Source organism: Dipodomys merriami, unplaced genomic scaffold (assembly GCF_024711535.1).
Source record: "Dipodomys merriami isolate MVZ:Mamm:240054 unplaced genomic scaffold, mDipMer1.0.p SCAF_1128, whole genome shotgun sequence".
NCBI lineage: Eukaryota > Metazoa > Chordata > Mammalia > Rodentia > Heteromyidae > Dipodomys > Dipodomys merriami.
The window spans coordinates 15,608-42,473 of record NW_027202414.1 but is presented as its reverse complement, the minus strand read 5'-3'; the positions used below and the strand labels follow the sequence as shown (position 1 = coordinate 42,473).

Below are 26,866 nucleotides of genomic sequence, written 5' to 3'. Positions count from 1 at the left end.
AATACTAGCCTTGACCAAAAGAAGCTTAGGAACAGTGCCCAGGACCTGAATTCAAGCTCCACGACTGGCAAAAAAGGGTTGGAAATGGAGCTGTGGTTGATATGGTAAAGTACCAGTCTTAAGCAATAAAAGCCAAATGAGAGCTCCAGGCCCTGAGTCCAAGCCCTAGTACTAGCACAATTATAAATGCACACGCACACACACACACACACACACACACACACACACACACACACACACACACACAGAGTTTAGAAGGGGGAAGAAATGAATTAGAAAGGGTTGAGAGAAGGTTGAGACGATATGAATTCCTGCTGATCTTGTCACCACAGTGAGTCAGGCAAAAGTTCTGTTTCCTTTCCAGCTATGCTGACTCACTCCTCTAGAGGTAGAGATAGGAGAACCATAGTGGAAGGCTAGCCAAGACAAAATTTAGTGAGAATCTACCGAAAAAGGAGGAAGAGGAGGACGAGGAGGACGAGGAGGAGGAGAAGGAGGAGGAGGAGGAGGAACAGGAGGAGGAAGAGGGGGAGGGGAGGAGGAGCAGGAGGAGGAGGAGGAAGAGGAGGAGGAGAGAAGGAGGAGGAAGAAGAGGAGGAGGAGGAGGAAAAGACACTGGTGGCTCACATATGTACTACTAGCTATTAGGAGGCTGAGATCTGAAGGTCAAATTCTCAGCCAGCCCAAACAGAAAACCCTCTGAGTCTTATATCCAACCATCCAGCAAAAGACAGGAAGTAGAGGTGTGGCTCAAGGGGTAGAATGCCAGCCTTGAGCCTCAAAGCCCTGAATTCAAACTATAATACAAATACTTAAAAACAAATCCAGACATGATAATGCATGACTATAATCCCAGCTACTCTGGAGGCAAAGGTAGAATGACTGTGGTCCAAGGTCAGTAGGAGTAAAAACATGATACCCCTATCTGAGGGAAACAAAGAAAGAAAGAAACCCCAAAAGTAAACAGGACTGAGGGTATAGGTAATATAGTAGAGTACTTGCCTGGTAAATGTGAGACCTTAAATTCAATCCCAAGCACCACAAAATAATCCAGTTTTGTTTGTAGTTTCTTAGGTATCTCTGGGAAGGTATGTGGAAAAGAGATTTCCCAAATAGAAAAGGGACCCTCTGGACACTGGTGGCTCATGCCTTTAATCCTAGCTACTCAGGAGGCTGAGATCTGAGGATCACAGTTCAAAGCCAGCCAATGCAGGAACATCTGTGAGACTCATCTCCAATTAACCACCAGAAAACCAGAAGTGTGCTGTGACTCAAGTTGTAGGGAACTGAAGAGCTCAAGATCAGTCCCCAGACCCAGAGCTCAAGTCGCATGACTGACAAAAAAAAGAAAGAAAAAGAAAGAAAAGGGAACCCTACTAGATTTTCCATGCCCCACTGTGACCCTTGAGGAAATTAGATTAACAATACAAGCTTGAAGTCATTCACAAAACCTCACACAAGTTAGCTGATAGTACCTTGCCAGTTGCCAGGAGTGGGAGAATTTGACGGCTTCTGCCAAACAGAGAATTAGGGGCTTCGTAAGTGACCTTCATGTCTCTATGTGGGTTGGAGCTCCTCATTCACAAACTGGTCACTTGGATGAAGGGTAGCCTAGCAACTTCTCTATTATCCTTTTATTGTTTTTCTTCTTTTTTTTTTTTTTTGCTACTGTTATGCAAGAGTGGCACAGTGGATCTGGATTGGCAAAGGAGTTTTGTGACATGGAAGTCTGCTCTTCGTGATCCTATTTAAGATATTCATTCTGGTCATAGATTTACCAGAAAGAGTCACTTTTTATTCCCATACCTATTTACTTCTCTGAGGCAGAAATGTTTACTCTACATGTGGAAAAAAGAAAAAGAAAAAGAAAGTGTTAGAAAGAAGGCAGTTCTGTGGGTTTTTGAAACAGTTGACTCAACTTCTTGTGGTTCAGCCCATTATTTGTTGTTATTGATGTGGGGCTTGAACTCTGGTCCTGGGTGCTGTCCCTCAGCTCTTCAGCTCAAGGCGAGCACTCTATCAGTTGAGCCATAGTGCCACTTCCAGTTTTCTGGTGGTTTACTGGAGATAAGAGTCTCACAGACTTTACTGCCCACGCTGGCTTTGAACCAGGATCCTCAGCTCTCATGTCTTCTGAGTAGCTAGGATTAAAGGTGTGAGTCACCAGCACCCAGCCAGACTGTTTATTTTTTAGGCGGGTTATACCCTCACTCCTAATTCCAGCTTAATTTTTTGAATATATTTTCTAACTTCCCTATTACCTTACCCTGCCTATATTATCCCAACTATGGTTTCTTTTGAATTGTTAATAGATTGCAGAAAATTTAGTAGAAATCATATCTTGAATTTGGAGGGTAAGCTCATGCAAACATGTTTGCCAGTCCTGGGGATTGAACTCAGGACCTGAGCACTGTCCCTTGATCAAGGCTAACACTCTACCACTTGAGTCATAGCTTCACATAGCTTTTTGGTGGTTCATTGGAGATAAAAGTTTCATGGGCTTTCCTGCCTGGGTTGGCTTTGAACCACAATCCTCATATCTCAGCCTCCTGAGTAGCTAGGATGACAGATGTGAGCCACCAGTACTTGGCTCATATATTGAATTTTCAATGTGAATCTTTTCTCAGGCTGATGAATGGGATTTTCTCCTGCAAAGCTGAGAAGAGACAGTACCTACAACTTCAGATCAGCCCAGCAATTCTGAGTTAATAACTAACCACTCTAGCACACTGTTGCTAGGCAAAGATATCCAGTAGTCAGGGTGAATTAAACACATTTTCCAACACACAACATTTTTGCTTATAATCATCTTTTCACATACAACTCCATCACACATTAGGGAGCACCTGAGAAAACTCAAACAAGGCTGGGGAAAAGAAAAAAAGACAATTACAATTCGGGCACTGATGGCTCACAACAGTAATCCTAGCTACTCAGGAGACTAATATTTGAGGATCATGGTTCAAAGCCAGCCCAGGCTGGAATGTCCTTAAGACTTTTATCTCCAATGTACCACCAAAAAGCCAGAAGTGGAACTGTGGCACAAGGGGTAGTATACTAGCCTTGAGTAGAAAAATTCAGAAACAGAGCCCAGGTCCTGAGTTCAAGCCTCAGGACCAGAACATGCACCCGTGCGTGATTGCGTGCATGCATGCGTGCACATGTGCACGCACGCACGCACACACACACACACACACACACACACACACACACACACACACACACACACACAAAATGGCTCACCATTTCCTTCCCAAGATACCTGGCTCCAGAAAGCACCACAGCATCACTATTTGCAGTGCCCATGAGACAATCGACATCCTATAAAAGACAAGTGTTGTGTTTAGATCAAATGTTTGCTCTTGTATGTAAAGCATGGTTACCTTGACAATGAAGGCCACCCGTATGAAGCACTAAGCACTGTCCCGTATGAAGTTTGCCATGTATGTCAATTCACTTCATCCTGGCAGTAATTAGCTTGAAAGGAAAGCTATGATGCTCTCATTTAACAGAGCAGAAAGTTGAGAATGAAGGAATACAGGATCTTACTCATAAACAGTCCTTAAGATGGTGACAGGCCTGTAGCCTGGGTAACCTAGTTCTGAAATCAAGTTCCAAAAAGAATGTCCTCATTATAATGACCTCACAATTCTAGTTGACCAAGAACTCAGGGAGGGGCAACGATGTGTGCCAGGGGAAGGCAGCAAATGTGATAATCTTGGTGATGGGCTGGACCTATCAGTTGTGAAATAACCAAAAAACAACTTGGAACACATAGGAGTGAATTCAGCAGGAGCATCTGCTCCAGGTCTCAGCAGGAAACAAATGCCCCATGGAAAGCCCAGTACTAGTAGATCATGCCTATTATCCTAGCTATTCAGGCAGCTGAGGTTTGAAGATCAAGATTTGAAGCCAGCCTTGGCAGAAAAGTCTGTAAGACTCTGATCTCCAATTGATCAAAAAGGAAGAAGTGGAGCTCTCTTGAGTAAATCAAAACAAGCAAGAGAGACTCAGAGTCTAAGTACTTGTACACCCCCCCACACACACAAACAAATTCAGTTCACTTTTGTGAACCAACTGGAAGAAAGAAGTGATGGGTAGGAGATTAAAGAATAAACAAGGGCCACTGAGCCACATGGAGATTGGCAGCAAAAGAGAGCTGTGGATTCCCCGAGGTCAAAGGAGATGAAAGCTCAGAAGAAGTGCTATCAGAGTCCACAGAGAGTCAGATTTGTGCACCAGGGGCCCTCCATCAGGGGCCACAAAGATGGAACCCATGATGATTACCAGTGTCACACTGAATCAAGAAAGCACTAGAGAAGCGCCTAGGCCTCCTTCCTGCCTCCCACCGACCCAACCCAGCCAAACACATTCAAGTGTAGTAGTTCACTGGCCCCTTTCCATGTGAGACCAACCAGCAAAACTCATCCAGGTGAAGTGTTCTAGAAGGACCAATCTCCCAGGAGAGGAAATGGGTCAGAAGAGCTTCAAAATAGATTTGGAGAGAGCTGAAAACTCAATTATATAAGACAGCTTTGGCCGAGGAATGGTAACCCAGTGGAAACTTTCACTGTAACCTTCACCGTACAATGTGAATGGTTGACACCCGCAGAGAAAGGAGAGGTTCCCCAATGCCCCACTGAGCAGCATCAAGCAGAGAAAATTAAAAGATTCTCTTCATTTGAATGAAGGTCAAGCACATCTCTACCAAATCTGTAGAAGAGTGTGCTGTAGCATACTGCTTTATTTTGTTGTTGTCTTCTCTGGAGGCTGGCACTGGGACGTGAACTCAGGGTCTGGGCTTGTCCCTGAATCTTTTTTGCTTGTTTGTATGTTTTGCTCAGGGCTACCACTTTTCCACTCGGGCTACATCTCCATTTCTGGCTTTCTGGGTTGATTAATTGGAGATAAAAATCTCATGATGGAGCTGGGAAAGTGGCTCAGTGGTAGAGCATTTGCCTTGCATGCCTGAAGACCTGGGTTCAATTCCTCAGCACCACATAAGCAAAAAGAAAAAAGCCGGAAGTGGCACTGTGGCTCAAGTGGTAGAGTGCTATACTTGAGGGACAGCGCACAGCCCAGAGTTCAGGCCCCACCACTGGACCCCCCCCCAAAAAAAAATTAAACAAAAGAAACCACCAGAAGTGGAGCTGTGACTCAAGTGGTAGAGTGCCAGCCTTGAGCAAAAAATAATTCAGGGACAGTGTCCAGGACTGGTACAAAAAGAAAAAGCAAGAAAACAAACAAAAAAACAGCCAATAATAAGCAGAAAGCCCACAAGGGTGAAAACAAAGATGGGATGAATAAATCTTTTCAATGCTAACAAAGCAATTGTTCCCAGAGAAGGATAAATGAGTAGATAAACCTACTGGGAGCTTCTATTCTGGATGCTTGGGTCTCTGCAGAGAACAGAAATTTTAGAAGAAGAAAAAGCAAAGAAAGATGGAAAAGGAAGTAGGAGGCGGGCTTCACTCTGAAGCTTCACCTCTTCCTCTTCCTCCCTGTCACTCTAATGCCTCCAAGTCCATTCATCCCCAGGACCTAGGTTTGCTCAGGTAAGGGATTTGCAGAGAAAGAACTCTCCCATCTCTCCCCTGTTTCTTGTCTGTGCTTTTTGGTGGATTAACTTTGTTGGTCCTGAGTAATAGCCTAAAGTTCATCTGTCATGCAGCCATCAAAGATAAATAAAACCAGGTGCCAATGCCTCACACCTGTAATCCTAGCTACTCAGGAAGCTGAGATCTGAGGGTCACAGTTCAGAGCCAGCCTAGGCAGGAAAGTCCATGAGATTCTTATCTTCCATAAACCACCAGAAAACCAGATGTGGCGCTGTGGCTCAAGTGGTAGAGCACTTGCCTCGAGCTGAAATGCTGAGAGACAGTGTTCAGGTCCAGAGTTCAAGCCCCACAATCGGCCAAAAAAAGAGATAAATACAAGAGTCCTGTGTGCTGAAAGTAAAAATGTTAAGCAAAAATGGAGGAGGTCTGCACACACCATGAGTGGCCTAATTACTGTTGTGTTAAAATACTGGGGGGAAAAGAATTTATTAGATTCATCCAAATAAAATGTTGAAGTAAGCACTCAGGAATCTTAAGAACGATCATCTCTGAGGTAAATGAGACGCCATGACATAGAGATGCAGAGAACGCCTTGTCTTTTGTGCCAGTACTAGGATTTGAACTCAGGACCTTGCACTTGCTCTTGGCTTTTTTGTTTCTTTTGCTCAAAGTTGGCAGTCTACCACTTGAGCCACAGGGCCACTTCATATTATGTAAACAATGCCTACTCTGTCTGTGGTGGAGGCTGTGTGACTCTGATACAGTCACAAACCTTATCTGGGCCTCATGTACTTACTTCTAAGGTAAAATGATTGCCTCCATCAGGTGTTATAAATGATTGGGCCATCAAGTATGAAAATGGCTAGACAGGTCAAGAGGACTGGAAATAGAGAGTTCTGGGCAAGTGCAAAGCAAGGTGTATACACATTCATGTGCACACACACCTATGCATACACATGCACACACACACACACACACACACACACACACACACACACACACACACACACACCCTGACACTGGCGGACAGAAATTTCTCTGTATCCAATCACAGGCCTCCTGGGAATTAGCCTCAGAGACCATTACCACCTAGTGGGTGCTGAAGTATGTTCTCATTAGACTCAACATGTTATTTAGTTAATTAAATGCTCTCCTTTTGATGACATTAATTAGACCTATTGCTAATTCCTCAGAAACCAAAATCAAAACAAAAAGGGAAAACTTTGCTTCTATCCCAAGAAGGCTCAGTAGAGCAAAAGAAAAGTCATTCTCTCTCTCTTTAGCTTTGTCTCTGTCTCTATCTTTCTCTCTGTCTCTGTCTTTCTGTCTGTATGTCTGTCTCCCTCTGACACTCTCTCTCTCTCTCTCTCTCTCTCTCTCTCTCTCTCTCTCTCTCTCTCTCTCTCTCTCTCTCTCTCTCTCTCTCTCTCTTCAGACAGAATTAGTTCAAATGGGGCCAGAGTGAGGTGCTAGTGGCTCACACCTGTAATCCTTGCTACTCAGGAGGTGTAGATCTGAAGATCACAGTTCAAAGAACAGCCCAGGCAGGAGAGTCTGTAAGACTCTTATCTCTGAATGAATCACACACAAAAAAAAACCCTGCAGAAGGGAAGCATATGGCTCAAGTGGTAGAGTACTGAACTTTGAAAGAAAAAGCTAAGGGACAGTGCCTAGGCCCTGAGTTCAAGCCCCAGGATTTATACACACAAACACACACAGTTCAAATAATACTTGAAGCAAATTAAACTTCACGCAGTCATTTTTCCTGTGAAGATGTGATAAGGTGTTTTGACTGAGATGAATATGGCATTCTGTGTAGTATTTTAGAAGTTGCAATGGAATGAAATACGATTTCTCTCTGAGGGAACTACAGATCTAAAATCTAAGAGTCAAAATGATGGCCAAGCATTGAAAACAAAAGGACAAACCTGAGGCAAACCCAAGGCTAGACAGACTTGACCCAAGATTCCCATGAAGAACCAATTTGCAGACACAAGTGGCCAAGTCTACAAGACAAATTTTCTTGTGTGTATGTGCTAGTACTGGGACTTGAACTCAAGCCCTCCAACTCCATTTGGCTGTTTTGCTCCAGGCTGTCACTCTACTGCTTGAGCCATACTTCCACTTCTGGCTTTTGAGTGGTTCGTTGGAGATGAGTCTCATGGACCTTTCTACCAAAGCTGGTTTGGAAACCGTAATCCTCAGGTCTCAGATTCCTGAGTAGCTAGGATGACAGGTGTGAGCCCCAAGAAGATAAGGAAGGCTGGAAGATAATTCATTGAAAGAGGGAAGGAAGACCTGTCTCTCTTGCCTGGTAATCTTGAGTAAAAGATCCCTTAAAAGGACCAAGTGAGCCCTCAAAGAGATTCAGTCCTGATGCTAACAAAACCAACATGGAAGCAACATTTGAGATTCTAGTCCACCAGGTCTTTCTGCACAGAAGAACCGAGATCTGAGTGTTCAAAGCCACCATGGATGGTGTGGGGACAATGTTATCATTTAATGGAAGACGTGTTGGAGACTGCAAACAGGAACAAGTCACACAGGATCCAGCAACCTCTGGCTCACAGAGGAGAAGGGTCAGCATCACGGACAGGGCCCTGTGCTCTGCAGCTTGACATCCACCTGCTGCCATCTGCCAACACTGCCCTCCACAGCTGACTCCTATTTGCTTAGAGTTTCCAGAAGAGTCCTAATTCTCAGCAAAGGAACCAAATGGGACAGCTAGTCTGTATCCTAGCAACTCAGGAGGCTGAGATGTAAGGATCTCAGTTCAAAGCCAATCCAGAGCAGGAAAGCCCATGAGATCCTGATCTCCAATAAACTACTCCAAAAAATTCTCAGAAGTAGAGCTGTGGCTCAAGTGGTAGAAGACTAGCCTTGAGCACACACAGGTTCAAAGACAGCTCCTGGCCCTGAGTTCAAGCCCCAGGACTGGCAAAAAAAAAAAAAAGACTAGTTTCATTTTCCAGAGGCTATTATTATCAACCCTATCTCCACCCCAGTTGCAGCAAAAATATAGAAGAAAAAACCCGATTCCATTAGTATCAAGAAATCTACATTACAACACCAGATATGTCATAGAATTTCTGTATATTTGGGTGGGAGAGGCAATCACTACTTCTTTAAGTCTCGATTTAATCCTCTAGGAAGTCATCGGAGTTTGGAGTGGGGGTGTGTAGTACACTGACATTTTTCTACCTTAGTATCATAGTCTTTTATGGTTCTGTACAGTGAGATTCCTCTAAAATTCTAATGAGACCTGGAGGCGGTCTCATCAAAGTTATCAATTGGGAAGACAATGATCATCTAGGCAGGTTGTCACAGAAGAATTTCATCAGCCTAATAATTCATGGGTCAATTCCAGTATTTGTATTTACCTTGGGTGATCAAAAGTACAATAAGACTTTTAATGCTGAGCCGGGTGCTGGTGGCTCACGCCTGTAATCCTAGCTACTCAGGAGGCTAAGATCTGAGGATCGCGGTTCAAAGCCAGCCTGGGCAGGAGAGACCGTGAGACTCCTATCTCCAATAAACCACCAGAAAACCGGAAGTGGCACTGTAGCTCAAGTGGTAGAGCGCTCGCCTTGAGCTGAAGAGCTGAAGGACAGAGCCCAGGCCCAGAGTTCAAGCCCCACGGCCGACCAAAAAAAATAAAATAAAAGACTTTTAATGCTGAGAAATCCTGATATTGAGTACCTGGATCAAGCCATACCTGAAGCCAAAATAGTCTAGATTTTATCATTACATGTGTCAGTCAACTTCCCTCCCCCTGCTTTTAACTTCTGTGGGTTTAAAAGTTCCCCATTCTTGATTAATACTGCTGCTTTCCAGTTGTTTGTAACTGTGCCATCCATCCAGAAAAGAAAATTGCTTCCTCAGCCTAGATCTGGATTTAGATGTTTTTCGCAGGTTTTCGTTTATATAGGTCAAGAGACACAACGTGGTCTATGTCAAGAACCTACAAGTCTGGATTGCAGAACTGAGATGACCTTTGGGAGAGTCACACTGAGCAGTTCTAATGAGCAAGTGTTCTTTCCTCACAGGTTTAATGGCAGAAAGCTGTTTCTGCATCCCATAATATAGCATTGTGGAAGTTGGCAGAGAGGCCTCTCTGCCAGCTGATCAACAGACAGACAGACAGACAGACAGACATCTCAGAGAGGTGCCGATGGAAGGTTGTGGACAACAGATAGTTGGAGAGGAGGGACAGCCATCAACTGAAGGCCTACTGTGTGCTGCCCATCCACACAATGATCCTGACTATGCAGCGGGCTCATTCACAAACTGTAAAGGTGACGTTCAAAGTCAGAGATATCAAGTAATTTCCCAAAGTCAATGGTTAAGTCTGCATCCGATGAGCATTCTGCCATTCAAGCCACTTTCCTCTATGAATGAAAATAACTCTTCTTATAATTCCCTTCCTTCTTTCTTTCTTTCTTTCTTTCTTTCTTTCTTTCTTTCTTTCTTTCTTTCTTTCTTTCTTTCTTTCTTTCTTCTTCCTTCCTTCCTTCCTTCCTTCCTTCCTTCCTTTTTTCCTTTCTTTTTCCCTTCCCCCCTTTTCTCTTTTCTTTTGTCAGTTTCAGGGCTTGAACTAAGGGCCTAAGTTCTGTCCCTGAGCTCTTTTGCTCAAGGTTAGCACTCTATCACTTTGAGCCACAGATACACTTCCTTTTGCTGGTGGTTCATTGGAGATAAGAGTCTTATTGGCTATCTTGCCTGGGCTGTCTTTGAACCTCGATACTCAGATCTCAGCCATCTGAGTAGCTAGGATGAGAAGCATGAGACACCAGCATCCAGCCAAACTGTTATTATTACACCTCTCAAACATAACTGTGTCAAAAGAGTGCCTTCCAAATTGTACCTCACCTTTGCAGCTCAGACGGTTTGGCTACGCTTTAGATAAATACCCATGGCCCTATGGATTTGGACCAGCCAGAGTTGGAACTTCCATGTCTTTCCACACTGCACTAATTATCCCCAGCAATATTTACTGTTTATCTATCTTCAAATTTTAATGACAGAGAATGCCTGCCCCCATTGTGATTTAAGGCACAAACACTCCCCTTGACAAACATTCTGATCAACTTAATACTGCCCAGAGTAATGCTTAGATGCTTTTTTGGCAGAACTGAGATTTGAACTCAGGGTCTTGCATTTGACAGGCAGGTACTCTATCACTTGAGTCACACCTCCAACTCTGGTACACAGATTCCTAAAAGGTTCACCTCTTCATTCCTTTCAGGTTTTCGGTAGAAAGCAATCACTACTTCTTAATTTATTCTTTTTTTTTTGTCTGTGTGTGCCACTATTGGGGCTTGAACTTGGAACTTGAGCATTGACCCTGAGGGTATTTTTTGCTCAACGTTGGCATGCTACCATTTGAGCCAAAGCTCTGCATCCAGTTTTCTTCTGGTTCATTAGAGAAAAGAGTCTTACAGACTTTCCTGCCTGGGATGTCTTTAAACTATGATCATAAAATCTCAGCCTCCTGAACAGCTAGGTTACAGGTGTGAGCTACTGGTGCCTAACTATGTTCTTATAATAAGAAATTCTAGGCTGGACGCTGGCGGCTCATGCCTGTAATCCTAGCTTCTCAGGAGGCTGAGATCTGAGAATCGTGGTTTAGAGCCAGCCCAGGAAGGAAAGTCCTTGAGACTCTTATCTTCAATGAACCAGCAGAAAACCAGAGTGTTGCTGTGGCTCTAAGTGGTAGAGTGCTAGCTAGCCTTGAACAAAAGAGCTTAGAGACAGAACCTGGGCCTTGAGTTCAAGCCCCTTCACTGACCGCCCCCCCCCAAAAAAAAGAAGAGAAAAAGAAAAAGGAAGGAAGGAAGGAAGGAAGGAAGGAAGGAAGGAAGGAAGGAAGGGAGAAAGAAAGAGATGGAAGGAAGGGAAGGGTAGGGAAGGGAAGGAAGTTAGGGAGGGAGGAAGGAAGCAAGCAAGCTAGGAAGTTTTCACATAGGTTCTGAAGCCTCTCCTGTTCTTGTCTCTGCTCTGAGATTGCACTCTATTTCTCTGAACCAGAGGAATGCCTGTTCTCTCCTCTCCTATTCTCCTCTCTGCTTCTGCTCTCCTTGGATTTAGGAGTATTTCTGGAGTGTTCTCTGCCCCTGGCTGAGCAGGTCAACACAGCCCTCTGCTTTCTCAAGGTGATCTCAACCCCGCAGTGCCTCAGATTAAGAAAGGAGAAGATGAGAGAACAGAGGCACCTCTCAGGAGCTCAGATTCCCCATCAGAAGGGGATGGGGTTTAGACTACACAAGGCCAAAGGCCCTCACTTGCTCTCCCAGGCTCTCCCATGACTATCACCACACCTAGCTATTCACTCATAAAAACTGTTGGCAGTCAAGAATGATGCATGGTGGGAGAAGTAGATGTTTACCTGGGCTTTGGGCTGGTCTTGTCCTCCCAGGAAGGCCACATGGAGGGCCACATCTCTCACCTCACAGAAGAACATGATGGCGTCCTTCCTGGAGCAGCATTTCGAGCTCCTCTACTCTCATCTCTAGTGTGAGCAAGCCAGAAGAAGGGTTTTCTTTAGAGGCTGGCTAGCAGAGGCCATGCTTCCATCATATCCTAGATCTTGGCAAAGCCATTACTCCAAAGACAATGTTCTATGTCCCATCTTACAGTCCATAAGTCTATTTATAGGTAAGAATAGAAATGAATATTATCTTCTGCGAACCGTGGCTTATGTCTGTCATCCTAGATACTCAGGAAGATGAGGTCTGAGGATCCTGGTTCAAAACGCGACCAGGCAGGAAAGTCTGTGAGACTCTTATGTCCATTGAACCACCAAAAGAGCCAGAAGTGGAACTGTGGTTCAAGTGGTAGAATGCAAGCCTTGAGTGAGGAAGCTCAGGGTCAGTATATAGGGCGTGAGTTCAAGTCCTCATACTAGAAGCAATATAGATAGATAGATAGATAGATAGATAGATAGATAGATAGATAGATAGATAGATAGACAGACAGACAGACAGACAGACAGACAGACAGACAGACAGACAGACAGACAGACAGACAGACAGATAGATAGATAGATTGATAGATAGATAGATAGATAGATAGATAGATAGATAGATAGATAGATAGATAGATAGATAGACAGACAGACAGACAGACAGACAGACAGACAGACAGACAGACAGACAGACAGACAGACAGACAGACAGACAGACAGACAGACAGATAGATAGACAGACAGATAGATAGATAGATAGATAGATAGATAGATAGATAGATAGATAGATAGATAGATAGATAGATAGATAGATAGATAGATAGATAGATAGATAGATGAAAAATTGAAAATTAGAGAGAGACATTGGAACCTGGCATGTACTTACTTTGCAGTTCACTCTTCATTCTGGCAATAGGGAGTGATTGAATACTTAGGAGGAAGGAAGGGAGGATGCTGTAGAAACTGGAGTCTGGCAACCATGCTCAGCTTATGACTGGAAGGTGCATGGAGACCAGAGGCAAAGAAGCAGGCAGGAGGTTGCCTCATCTTCTCTCCCAGGACTCTGTAACAAGGCATTGATTTAAGGCAGCACATAGCTGCCACTGTTGGGAGAAAACAGAGGGGGAAAAACAGATGTGAGAGAATTCCAAATTCTTTCTTCAGATTTTTTTAAGTGGGCTAAAATTTAATGTGAGCGTTAGGCACTGGTGGCTCACACCTGTAATCCTAACTACTCAAGAGACTGAGACCTGAGGACCATGGTTCCAAGCTAGTACTGGCAGGAAAGTTTGTGAGACTCACTTATCTCAGATTCACAACCCAAAAGGTGAGAAGTGGAGCTGTGGCAAGCACTAGCCTTGAGTTAAAAAAATGAAGGGACAAGGCGCAGGCTTTGAGTTCAAGCCCTGAGACTGGCACACAGAAAGAAAGATGATGAGGAGGAACAAGAGAAGGAGAAGAAAATGAGGAGGAAGAGGAGGAGGAGAAGACAAAAGAGGGGAAGAAGGAGCAGGGAGTAAGAGAGAAGAGGAAGGAGAGAAAGGTGGGATGAGGAGGGAGGAGGAGAAAGAAGGAGGAGGAGGAGAAGGAAGAAGGAGGAAGGAGAAAGAAGGAAAGAAGAGAAAGGAAACAGGAAGAGGAAGGAGGAGGAGGAAGAGAAAATGAGGAAGAGGAAAAACAAAGAAGGAAGGAAAGAATGAAGGAGGGATGGGAGAAGGGAGGGAAGGGAAGGAAGAAAAGCTAGGAAGGGAAGGAGGGAGGAAAGGAAGAAAGGAAGAGAGGAAGGGAGGGAGCTATGAAGGGGGAAGGGAGGAAGGGAAGAAAGGAAGAAAGGGAGGAGAATGCTTTGTCTCATTTTCTTTACTAGACCCACTATAAATCAACAATCAGTGTTGTGGGGCTGATCTGTGACCCTACAGTCTGGCAGGAGCGCCCCCTCTCTGTCATGAGAAGACCCTGTAGGATGTCAAATCTTCTGCTGATAAAGGTAGAAATCGAGCTTGCAGGTTTCCACCCTAGGGGAGCTGTGCATGGTGCAGTCCCTCTGTCTCACAGCTTCAGACTCAGGCTGAGTGTTATTACTGCCCATATATTTACCTTCCCATAGGGTCAATGTGCTGATGGAGGTGGTTTTGCAGGGCTGTGGAAACCCCATTTCTACTTCACATGATGATAGAGATGAGGATACCTCCTAAGAGCATGCACGCTACTATCATTACCTGAAGAACTCAATAAATGCTTTGCACCACTTGGAGGGAAGGCAAGGACTATAAAACTCACCCCACAGCTCAGCCATCAAGGTTTCAAAAATGAGTGTGGGGTCACAAAAGAAGTTTGAGAAAGGCCTGACTTTTGTACTCCTCACTTCCACTCAATATCCCCTAATAGCTCAATCGCTTCATAAAGAGAATTCCAACAAGTAAGAGCTAATTCAGAGATTAGAACCATGATTGCATCTATTATTGTTTTTATTTTGTGCTTGTCCTGGGGCTTGAACTCAGGGCCTGGCTAATATCCTTGGTCATGTTTTTTTGTTTTGTTTTCTTTCCTTTTTGGTCAATCATGGGTCTTGAACTCAGGGCCTGGATGCTGTCTCTAAGCTCTTTTTGCTCAAGGCTAGCGCTCTACCACTTTGTGACACAGCACCACTTCCAGTTTTGTGGTGGTTCATGAATCCCATCGACTTTCTTACCAGGGCTGGCTTTGAACTGCAATCCTCAGATCTCAGCCTCCTCAGTAGCTAGAATTACAAGCATAAGCCCCCAGGGCATGGCTGACCAACATAATTTTGAAGACCTGAGTTCTTTCCATTTCATTTCCATATAACTAACCTTAGTCTGGTGTCTAATTCCATGTGATTCCTAAGTAAAATACAAATTAGAATTCATAACAGCTTATGCTGTTAGCTCCAGGCTATATATTTGGAAAGCTGGCTTCATGAATCTTTTTATTCTAGTACTCAGAAATCACAATGATGGCCTGGAAATAATAACAAGATACAGAGGACAAGCTGACACTTTTGTTCACAGTGTGTTTAATTCTTTTCAGGAGAATGAGATAAAAATCCTAGAAAAAGCCACGCACCGGTGGCTCATGCCTATAACCCTAACTACTGAGGAGGCAGAGATCTGAGGATCACGATTCAAAACCAGCCCAGGCAAGAAAGTCTGTGAGACTCTTATCTCCAATAAAGCACTAGAAAAACAGGAAGTGGTGCTGTGGTTCAAGTGGTAGAGTGCTAGCCTTAAGCTGAAGAGTACAAGGACAGCGCCCAAGCCCAGAGTTCAGGACCCATGACTGGCAAAAAAAAAAAAAAAATCCTAGCCATCATCCCTTCTCCCTCTATCTAAAGTTCCTGGCCTGTTTCCTGGTCCTCATGTGATTTCACATGGTAGTTCTTAATCTACCTGCTTAGTACTCAGAATGTTTTATATCAGAGATGCAGAAAGTGAGATCGCTGTGGTATGAGTGCACACACACACACACACACACACACACACACACACACACACACGAGTTCACACGCTGAACACGTAATCCCCATCCTCTCAGTGTTAGAAGGTGGTGACTTGGGGAGGTGTTTATGCCAGGAAGGCCATGACCTTGTGGAGAGATTAATGCTATCAGAAAGGAATCTAAGGGGAGTCTGACCCCTGGTGTCCATGTTCAGCAAGTGTCCATCCCCTTCCAGAAGATGCTGTGTTCCAAGCACCATGTTGGAAGCCAACTGTAGCATCATCTGACAATTGAGCCTCTGACAACTGGGCCATGAACTAATCTCCATTTTCAAGGCAACAAAACACAAGTTTCTCTTGTTAATATAGTGTCTAGCTTCTGGTATTTTGTTATAGTCATACCAATGGACTAAGACGACAAAGATGGGTCCCAGAGCCATGGGGTACACTGTGGAGGCTCTCCTAAATATCTAACAATGTGCAAGTGGATTTGGAATGCATACAGGGCCCAAGCTATTAGGCACTGGGTTCTGCGAGAATAAAGTGGTAGGGAGGGAAAACAAATGTGTTCTCAGCAGATGTAGTCAGGACTTAAAATCAGCTGAAATGGACCCTCAGTTAGACATCCTGAGCAAAGTGTGAGAAAGAAACAAGAGGAAAGGCCAGCCTTGCTGTGAACTTGCAACGATGCTGGGTGAATTCTGTCCCTCTCCTCGGATGCTGTAGAAGGCAGAATGTGTGGGGTAATGCTCTGGAATCAGGCAGGAGAAATCTCTCCAGGCAGCAAAGGTTCAGGAACCTATGTGGCTTCTCTGAACAGCTTCTTGTAAAATGCAAGAAGAGAGGAATGATCAAATGATCTGAAGCCTAGAATTTACACTCAGGAGGGAATGAGCATGGAAACATCTGGAAAGTTCAGAGACAGTCCATGTAAAGAGACATAAAAGCATGTTCAAGCTGAGCACTAGTGGCTCATACTTGTAATCCTAGCTACTCAGGGAAGCTGAGATCTGAGGATCACAGTTCAAAGCAAGTCTGGGTATACAAATCTATGAGACTCTTAGCTTCATCTAATAAGCCAAAAAGCAAAGCCAGAAGTGGAGATGTGGAAGTGGCGCTGTAGCTCAAGTTGTAGAGTGCTAGCCTCGAGCTGAAGAGCTGAGGGACAGCACCCAGGCCCGAGTTCAAGCCCCACAACTGACAAAAAAAATTGCTTCAGAAGTGGAGATGTGGCCCAAGTGTTAGAGCACCAGTCCTGATCATAAAAGCTAAACAAGAGCTCAAAGTCCTCAGTTCAAGTCTTAGTACCCATGCAAAGAGCCAGAAAGGGGGGTGTGGCTCCAGTGGCAGAGCACCAGCCTTGAGCGAAACAGCTAAATGAGAGCACCAAGTCTTGAGTTCAAGCCCCAAGACCAGCATGCACACATGCGTGGATACAAGTGTGCGTGCACACACACACACACACACACACACACACACACACACACTCACACACACACACACATACACATACATACACAAATGTGCTGAGAAAAGCAAAGTTGTAACCAAGTAACCATATGGAGATCAGCAAAAGATAGAAACAAGCTTCTAGAAGGCATGCCAGAGATTTCTAGGGTTACCTATCCCCTCACAGGCTCAGAGTACCTGTGGGACATACTGGGCTCATTACCCAGAGTTTTTCTAGTTTCTGATCCCCACTTTCTGCCACAGAACTCCTCTGCCATACTCCCAGCTCTGGCTCCAAGGGCCAAGATTTGCCTCAGGCCACCACAACGCAAGCCTTGTTTATAAAATGTCCACATACAGTGAATTCCAAGGCAATCTGAAGGTAGGAGCTATGGAGGCATGGCTTCGTCTGGCCAGATTTCAAAGGATGCTTGCAAAAGCCTTGAGGACCAGGCAGGGTCCTACTTCAGGGACAGAGCTGCTATAGAGAGCAGGCTGTGACACTGGAGTCTTATCAAGATCTCTGCTAGGACAATATTGAGAGGACTGATGGAAAACCGGCTACACACACACACACACACACACACACACACACACACACACACACACACACACAAACAAGCATAGAGCTTCAATGTACAGCCTCAACCTAAAGAAGTCATAGGCATGAAATTTCAGCATGAGCAGAAACTTGAGCATGACCAAGGAAAGTCTTCCTGAGGCCTTGAGTGTCCATGAAATGGAATTTCATTAAGATGACTCATCTCCAGCTTTGAGATTTAATGTTGCTTACTCTGTTGGATTTGGGAGACTTAATGGCTATTCCTTTCTTCTGTTCTATGTAGCCCTCTAGAAATGGGGATGTCTATTCTATGCCAATCCGCCGTTGTGTTTTAGAAATATACATTGGGTTCCGCTGGCATACAACCTCAGAAGGAGCATGATTTAAAGCTGGTCTGTATGTGACTTAGGTCATACTAGGGATTTTAGACTTTAAAGTTGATGCTGGAATAAGTGGCGAAATTTACTTTTTTGTGGGTGGAGGGATAGGGAATACTAGGATGAAGTTAATGTATCTATTTTGTTTTCTTGGGGGGTTTTTTTTGGTCATGGGGCATGAACTCTAGGTCCAGACACTGTCCCTCAGCTCTTCAGCTCAAGGCAAGCACTTTATCACTTGAGCCACAGCACCACTTTTGGTTTTCTGGTGGTTAATTGGAGATAAGAATTTCATGGACTTTCCTGCCTGCGCTGCCTTTGAACCATGATCCTCAGATCTCAGCTTTCTGAGTAGCCAGGATTGCAAGTGTGAGCCACTGGAGCCAGGTGAGTTAATGTGTTTTGCAAGTAGAAAAGACATGGTTTAGGGGCACAAATGAGTGCCATTGTATGAATGTCTGCCTTACAAAATATGTGTCTCCCTCTACCCTCCCCAGTGCACGGGTGGGGGGGAGAGGAGGCCGTCACCTGTTAGGAACCATTTGACCATAAAGGCTGCCATTATTAAGGGACATGACAGAGTAGAAAGTTATATGCTAGACAAAGAGACAGTCTAAGATTGAGGATTCATTTTAGCACTTTATTGTCCAACATTGAAATTAATATTTTATGTTTGTTTAACTTCATTTAGAGATATAATTGATTGCTGGCCACTAATATCTCATTTCTGTAATCCTAGCTACTCAAGAGGCTGAGACCTCTTGCTGTTCAAAGCCAGTCTGGACAGAAAAGACTGTGCAATTCTTATCTCCAATTAACCAGTAAAAAAAGGGCCAGAAGTGAGGCTGTGGCTCAAGTGGTAGAGCACCAGCTTTGAGAGTAAAAGACAAAGGACAGTGCCCAGGTCCTGAGTTCAAGTCTCATAACTGGCACCAGGAATAAACAAATTTTTTAAATGTCTTAAATATATAGTGATAGAAAAGCAAGAGGACAAGAGTGGGAAAAGAAAGAGGACAAGGCCAATGGGACTGGAGAAGAACATAGAGATTGCTAAGCATGAACTCCATTGTTTGAATGGGCAAACAAACAGCCAGGAGACAGAAACAAGGTCACAGAGCTGATGGAGATTCTAGTCTAGCCCATGCTGTCTCCCGTCTCAGTGCAACTGCATTATGGTCAGTTACAGTGCAACCCTGCTGTGCTCAGGACAAGCAGCAAGCCCTACCTCTTCTGTGTACATGCAGACTTCCAGGTTGTGTAGGTTAAGGACCTGGATGGTAAAGTGGATTTTCAGTTCCTGGGTGTCTGGAAAGGAACTCACCAAGGCTAAGTTTATTTCTGCAGAAGAATGCACCATCAGTCAAAAAGCTGGCAAGCAACCGCACAGAGCAGGCAGGCTGGCTGCTCCCTTTTTATCCCAGATCCAGGAGGCCCCACCCCTCTGCTCCCATTGGCTGAGATCAGGCTCATAATGTGGAAAGAGATGTAGATGTAATTAAAATTCAAGGAGCTTCTCAGGTGCTGAGGAAAAGGAAGTTTGTAAGTAAAGTGTACATAACAAGGGCCAAGCCACCTGGCCAAAGCAGGGACACTTCAGAAAAAAACACCTGTAAACCTAGCTACTCAGGAGGCTGAGATCTGAGGATCACAGTTCAAAGCAAGCCTGGACAGGAAAGTCAATGAGAATCTTTATCTCCAATAAACCACCAGAAAACCAGAAGTGGCGTTATGGCTCAAGTGGTAGAGCTCTCACCTTGAGCTGAAGAGCTCAGAGACAGCACCCAGGCTCAGAGTTAAAGACCCATAGTGGACAAAATGGAAAAAGAAAAGAAAAATCGCTCAATATTAACAGAAATGAAGAAAACTCCTTTGATAGAAAAGACTTTTTCTCACATTAGTGCTAATAGCACATGTCTCTAATTCTAGCCACTCAAGAGGCTGAGATCTGAGGATCAAGGTTGAAAACCAGCCAGGGCAGACAAATCCATGGAAAATTTCTCTCTAATTAACCAGAAAAAGGTCAAAATTGAAGGGGTCAGTCGAATGGTGGGTAAAGCACTAGTCTAGAGCAAAACAAGCTAAGCAAGAGCATGTGGTTCAGAGTTCAAGCCTCATTGCCAGCATAAGCATATTTCTTTGTCTGCACATTTAATAGATCTTTGGAGGAGAGAAGGGTGAAGGGCAAAGTCTGAGTTGCAAGTAGCCTGCTTCATGCTATAACAAAGCCTGATCCTTGGTCCTATGTGTGTGGATGTCCTTGAGCTGCAGGATGAAGTGGGCCACAATGGTCACCTGTGTGTACAGACGTGTGGTGCACGCCATAGGAAATGCATTGCTTCTGCCCTTCTACGTGATGTCTCTGCATTTCCAAAAGATCAGAAACAAAGGGAAGATGACAGGAGCAGAGAGAGAGAGAGAGAGAGAGAGAGAGAGAGAGAGAGAGAGAGAGAGAGAGAGAGAGAGAGAGAGAGAGAGAGAGAGAGAGGGGAAGAGCGAGCACTGCAGAAACAATGCCTGAGATGCAGAACATTAAAAGGCAAGTCATATAAACCAGCAAACCTGCACCACCACAGCCATAAAACACCCACGCCTGCCATCATACACAGCCATGCACCCCACCTGGCCGCACTGCTCCACATTCTGAACCAGGCTTTTCTAGAGCCCATGTTATAGTTCCATGGAGAGTGTGAACCCATACTTAGCCAGAACCTGATTGCTTTCCTCCTCCTCCTCCTCCCCTCCCTCCTCCTGCCACCCAGGGTAGGCCCCACATGCTGAGATGGGAAGGAAAGAGGAAAGCAGCCTTGGTCTGTCACCTTTATGATTTTCCTAGACAACAGGACAACAGCACTTTGAATTTCCTACCATCCATCTATCCTCTCTACCAACCACCTTCTCCCACCTGGGCCACATCCATTCTCACATGGCCAGGGCCTCCTCTGCCCACGAGCTGCTCCTCCCAGGTGCACTGCTATTTCTTCGGTCCTGACCCTTCTGCAGCTTCTTTCCCCAGCAGCTACCACAACCAAGCAGCACCCAGAAGACCTGGTTTTACTTAGCACTTAGGGACTGTCGTGAGCACCTTGCTGAGGGCTACACCTGCACTGCCTTCAGTAATGTATGACAGGTACTATGGTTCCAGTGCTGTAGCATTGACAATCAGTAAACCAAGACAGCTAGAAGGAGATCGAGGCGTGTAAGTGAATGGTCAGACTCTGTTCCCTTTTGTGCAGGTTTGCATTTTAACCAGAATCACAATTATCTTCTTTGGGGAAAAATAAATAAATAAGTAAATAAATCTTATGGTGGAATTTTTAATTTATACTAGTGAACTGACAAGGATCTATTGACCAAAGTGATCTCTCTGGGCTCCTTGAAAGCAGTGCTAGAACCATCTGAGCCCCAGGAAATATCTACTTCTTGCTGAATGGAGCCCCTGAACATCATCCTACAAAATTAAATTGGCCAAGATCCATTTGATCTTACAGAAACTGTTCTGGCTCCATTCATGGGGGTTGCAAGGTCAGCCATCCATTGTGGATCTAGAAGGGTCTAGAAGGTCTTTATCACAGGAATGTTATGAAGTGAGGAGTGGACATGAGGTGGTGGAATGGAGGGGTGTGGAACAGGTGACATGAAGGGCAGGCAGGCTCAGCCACTGGCTGGTTGTGTGTGTCACACTAAGCGAATAGCCTCACTCAATGAAACCTCTTTGCTTTCTCTGAAAAATTGTGAATCATAATGGTCTCCTCCCTCTGGAGGAGTCATGAGCATTGAACGAACTAGTGACTGAGAGTATGAGAACACCCTTTTGAAATTGTAAGGTTATATGTATATGTGTGTGTTTCTGAAGTGTATAGAGTTATTAAATTTTTTTGTCAGTCATGGGGCTTGAACTCTGTGCCTGGGTGCTGTCCCTCAGCTCTTCAGTTAAAGGCTAGCACTTACCACTTGAGCCACAGCCACTCTGGATTTTCTGGTGGTTAATTGGAGACAAGAGTCACGGACATTCCTGCTTTGACTGTCTTCAAACTGTGATCTTCAGATCTCAGCCTCCTGAGTAGCTCGGATTATAGTGGTGCCTGGCAGAAAATAAGTTTGTTTGTTTAAGAAAAGCATTTGCTCCTTTAGCCTAGAAATTCTAGCACTAAGAAATCACCCTGTAGAAAGAATCGCATGTGCTTTCATTACTGAGCTACCACTGTGCTATTTCAGATCCTTTTTAAAAGGCAAAAAAAAAAAAAACAAAAAAACAAAAACTAACCTGGAAACATCATAAACTGTCTAACTAGATAAATATATCATGGAGCTAGCTGGGTGCCTGTGGCTCATGCCTGTTTTCTGAGCTACTCAAGAGTGTAAGAAGTAAGACTCGTAGTTCCAAGCTAGCCAGAGCAGAAAAATTCTTGAGGCTTTTATCTCCAATTAATCACCAAAAAGCCAGATGTATAGCTCTGGCTTGAGTTGTGCTATGCCAGCATTGAGCAGAACAGTCAAGCAAAAGCTCATTCTCTGAGTTAAAGCCCTACTACCAGCACACACACACACATACACCCACATACACGAAAGAAAGACCCATGACCAGCAAAAAAAAAAAAAAGAAGAAGAAGAAGAATCTCAGATTTGTCTGTCAAGGCTGGTTTTGAACCTTGATCCTCAGACCTCAGCTTCCTAAGTAGCTGGGATTACAGGTGTGAGCCAGCGGCACCTGGCCTAAACGTCCATCTTTCTTTTTCTATCATTTTTGTCAGTTGTGAGGTTTGAACTTAGAGCCTGAGTGCTGTACCTGAGCTTTTAGTCTCAAGTCTAGCACTCTACCACTTGAGACACAGCTCCACTTCCAGTTTTCTAGTGGTTAATTGGAGATAAGAGTCTCGTTGATTTTCCTGCCTGGTTTCCAACCACAATCCTCAGTAACTAGGATTATAGGTGGGAGCCACCATTGCCTAGCCTAAACGTGTTTTTGTTGTTGTTGGTGGTGGTGGTCATGGGGCTTGAACTCTGGGCCTGGACTCTGTACCTGAGCTCTTCAGCTCACAGCAAATGCTCTACCACTTGGGCCACAGTGCCACTTATGGATTTTTGCTGATTAATTGTAGATAAGAGTCTCTTGGACTTTCCTTCCTGGGGTGGCTTTGAATCATGATCCTCAGATCTCAGCCTACTGAGTAGCTAAGATTACAGGCATGTGCCCGGCCTAACCATTTCTTAATATGGGTCTTGGTAAAAACTATTCAAAGCCAAGTATGGTGGTATGTGCTGGTAATTAGGAGAATCAGAAGTTCCAGGCCAGTCTGGGCTATATAGTGAGACACTGTTTCAAAATCAAAACAAACATTAAGGAACAGTATATAGGTGAAACTATTCTTTTAGCCATCTTTGGAAAATACACCCAGCCACTTAGCAATGTGGGTTTCAGAGAAAGCACTAGTGATGGCAGCTTCATTTTGCTGTCTGAAGTGTCTGCCTGTTGAGGGGCTTGGATGGTGGTTGTCATGGTGGTGGTGGTGTGAGTTTGTGTGTGTGTGGTGTGTGTGTGTGTATGCGTGCGTGCGTGCGTGCGTGCGTGCATGCACACACTCATGCCAGTCCTGGGGGTTGAACAGAGTCTAGGTGTTGTCCCTGTTTTTTCACTCAAAGCTGTTACTCTACCATTTGAGCTCCATTTTTGCCTTTTTTGGGTTAATTGGAAATGTCACAGACTTTTCTACCTTGGCTGGCTTTAACCTGTGATCCTCATATCTCAGTCTCCTGAGTAGCAAGGTTAATAGATGGGAGCCACCAGCACCTGGCTTCCTCTCCTGTTCTTTTAAACAGGGTCTTGCTATGGAGTTCCAGGTGGCCTGGAACTTATAATTCTCCTGCTTCTGCCTTATGAATGCTGGGATTACAGACACACACCACCTTGCCTGGCTCTCTGTTCAGGAAGACATGTGATAAGCCTACCTGCCTGCCTGCCTCTCTGCCTGCCTTCTTTCCTTCCTTCCTTCCTTCCTTCCTTCCTTCCTTCCTTCCTTCCTTCCTTCCTTCCTTCCTTCCTTCCTTCCTATCTTCCTTTCTTCCTTTTTTCCTTCCTTCCTTCTCCTTTTACTTGGGGTCTTGTGCTCTTTCTGAGCCTTTTTGCTCAAGGCTGGTGCTCTACCACTTGATCCACAGCTCTGCTTCCTCTAGTTTACTGATTAATTGTGGATAAGTGTCTTTCAGGATTTTTCTGCCCAAGCTGGCTTTGAACTGCGATCCTCAGAGCCCAACCTCCTGAATAGTTAGGATTACAGGTATGAGCCACCAGCATCTCCAGGTTTTCTCAATAATTCATGGACTTGGTTGGAGGGCATTTCTTGGTAAATGTCTTATCTCCGTCCCGTGACCACCATAGCATAATTTTAAAAATTATTCTTTTTGTTTCTTTTCCTTTTTTTTTTTGTCTGCCCTCAGGCTTGGAGCCAAGGCCTGGGTGCTGTCTCCAGATGTCTTTTGTTCAAGGTGAGCATTCTACCACTTGAGCCACAGTACCACTTCTGGCTTTTTTTTTTGGTCAGTTGTGGGGCCTGAAATCTGGGTCTGGGCACTTTCCCTTGAGCTCTTCAGCTCAAGGCTGGCACTCTACCACTTGAGCCATAGCACCATTTCCAGCTTTCTCTGCTTATGTGTTGCTGAAGAATTGAACCCAGGTGAGCCACAGCACCACTTCTGGTTTTCTGGAAAATATGAGATAAGAGTCTTATGCACTTTCCTGCCTGGGCTGGCTTTGAACCGTGATCCTCAGATCTCAGCCTCCTGAGTAGCTAGGATTACAGGTGTGAGCCACGAGCACCCAGCTTTAATTTGGCTTTTTCAGGTAAGTTCTCATAGTTTTATCCAACTGATCTATGGACCGTGACCCTCCCATTACCTCCTCCCAAATAGCTGGGCTCCACCAGCAATACACCAGAACCTTTCCTAGAGCCCTTATCATTTTAGGTTTCCAATATAAGTTTTTGAAAATAACTGAAGCCCATTTATTTTAGATGTCTTCTTTAGTTCAAATTTCATACTGTTTACACGAGACTACCCTCAAATTTGCTATGCCGGCCAAGATATTTGTGGTGCCACATAGACAGCTTTCAGGCTATAATCTAAAACATATGTTGCACAACGGAATCTATTTCTTCATTGATGTCCTGAGCACAAGCAGACAGGCAAAGCAAATGCCTGATGATGTGCTTTCCCCTCATCTTGTTCCTGCCTGGGTCAGCATCTGACCTTCAGCATATACAGGCTCCCCACAGTCTGCACAGCAGCATTGCTTCCTGGTCCTGCCTGTGGCCCCTTTGCCATAGCAGAACTAACTTGTAGCTTAAAGTCCAAAACCTGCCCAGGAACTCATCTCATAGAGGAGTTACCAGTAGGAGTCAGGGTAGGGTAGACCATGTTTCCTGAGTATATAATGGCTGCTGCTAATATTCTTTCTCGAAGAGGATGCTATAATATTGCTGTGAGAGTAGAGCCTCTACATTTGCGGAAGTAGGATGTAGTTAGAAAAAAAAGGGGAGGAAAAGAACTCAGGATTTAATAGATAAAAAGTGAATGTAAATGTGGGAAGGTAGCTCAGTGGTAGAGTGCTTGCCTTGCATGCATGAGGCCGTGGGTTTGATTCCTCAGTACTACATAAGCAGACAACGCCAGAAGTGGCTCAAGTGGTACAGCGTTAGTCTTGAGCTGAAGAGCTGAGGGACAGCGCCCAGGCCCAGAGTTCAGGCCCCACAACCAAAAAAAAAAGTGAATATAATTTCCTTTTACTGAACTTGTACACTAATGACCTGGGGCAAAACTTAACCGCTCTGCTTTGCTTTCTCTGTTTAGCAATTGGTGACTTTTGATTCACAATGAAACTGCAGAGCATCAGTGAAATAATGGATGAGAAAGCTGCGTGCACATTCAGAGTGCAGCAGGGTAGCGTGCACATTCAGAGTGCAGCAGGGTAGCATGCATTCATTCAGAATTCCGGAAGTATACAGAACATAAGAACTTTCACTTTTACTTGTGCATACTCAAGGAAATGATCCTCAGTTAAGATTTTTTTTAATCAAAAGACATTCTGAAAGAGTCAGGAAAATATTGAGGAAATATAGAGACAAGAGGCAGTGGGGGATGGGGATTTAGCTTAGTGGAAGTGCACTTGCCTAACAGTAAGGTCTTCAGCTCTGAAAGAAGGAAGTGGTTTGATTGTCTTTCCCTGGATGTCAGCTTCTTGCTCCCCCTCAGGGGTAAGTAGCTCCATGGTACCCCAGCCTTGCTTTGCAGAATTTCCACACATAGTGTATGCAGTGTGAACCTGTGTTGAGTCAACTTCATCTTAGAATTCTTCTATGCATCAGGACATAGGGTATTGTTAGCTATGTGCTTACATAAGTCAGCTTTCTTAATCCCAGAGAGGTCAGCAGATCAGAGACTGCTTTTGAAAAATGCTCTTGACATATGAGGATTCTAAGATACTCACATGTATTGATCCTACCAAAATGTTGTCCCTGCACAGAAATCAAAAGGGACATCATTCTGTGGGCACCTGCGAGGTTTCCCATTTGGTTTCTCCCTAGCTCTCAGTGGGCAGTCCACAATCTGGTGACAAAAAGACTAGTGGTAATTCGTGACAGAATCCTGAGCAAGCAGCCCCATTAAAGAGTAATGCAGCCCATGTCTTCCCTGGGTCTTTCAAGCACACACTTCCCTGGGAAGAGCTTCTGTCTTCAGTCAAAGGAATGCCCTTTCTGTTTCAAGTATCATCCAAAGCCGCATTAATGAAACTGTGGTGGTGTCTGAAGACTATTCACTGATTGAATATAGATTTGCATGGCTACGACGTACCAAGCAATGTTCTAAAAAGACTGTGGTGGGAACCGAGTGTGCACACCAAACACAGACATACACATGCATGCACATACATACACATGTGTGTGCAGTAAATCCACAGAAGTGAATATACAGTAATTGGTCATGAGAAGTGCTAAGGGAAAGGAAGTAAA

General features: G+C 44.5%; 1 long non-coding RNA gene across 6 annotated transcripts in view; it reads right to left on the bottom strand.

Annotated features, from left to right (window-relative positions):
* LOC138822602 (uncharacterized) overlaps positions 1 to 3,582 on the bottom strand; it is a 34,161-nt gene extending 30,579 nt beyond the window's left edge. For all 6 annotated transcript variants that reach the window (XR_011370569.1, XR_011370570.1, XR_011370572.1 and 3 more), the window contains exons 1-3: positions 3,550 to 3,582; positions 3,244 to 3,321; positions 1,476 to 1,838 (exon numbers count right to left, since the gene is read on the bottom strand). This is a non-coding gene — a long non-coding RNA (uncharacterized lncRNA). The remainder of the gene's footprint in view (positions 1 to 1,475; positions 1,839 to 3,243; positions 3,322 to 3,549) is intronic.
* Positions 3,583 to 26,866: the final 23,284 nt, after the last annotated feature.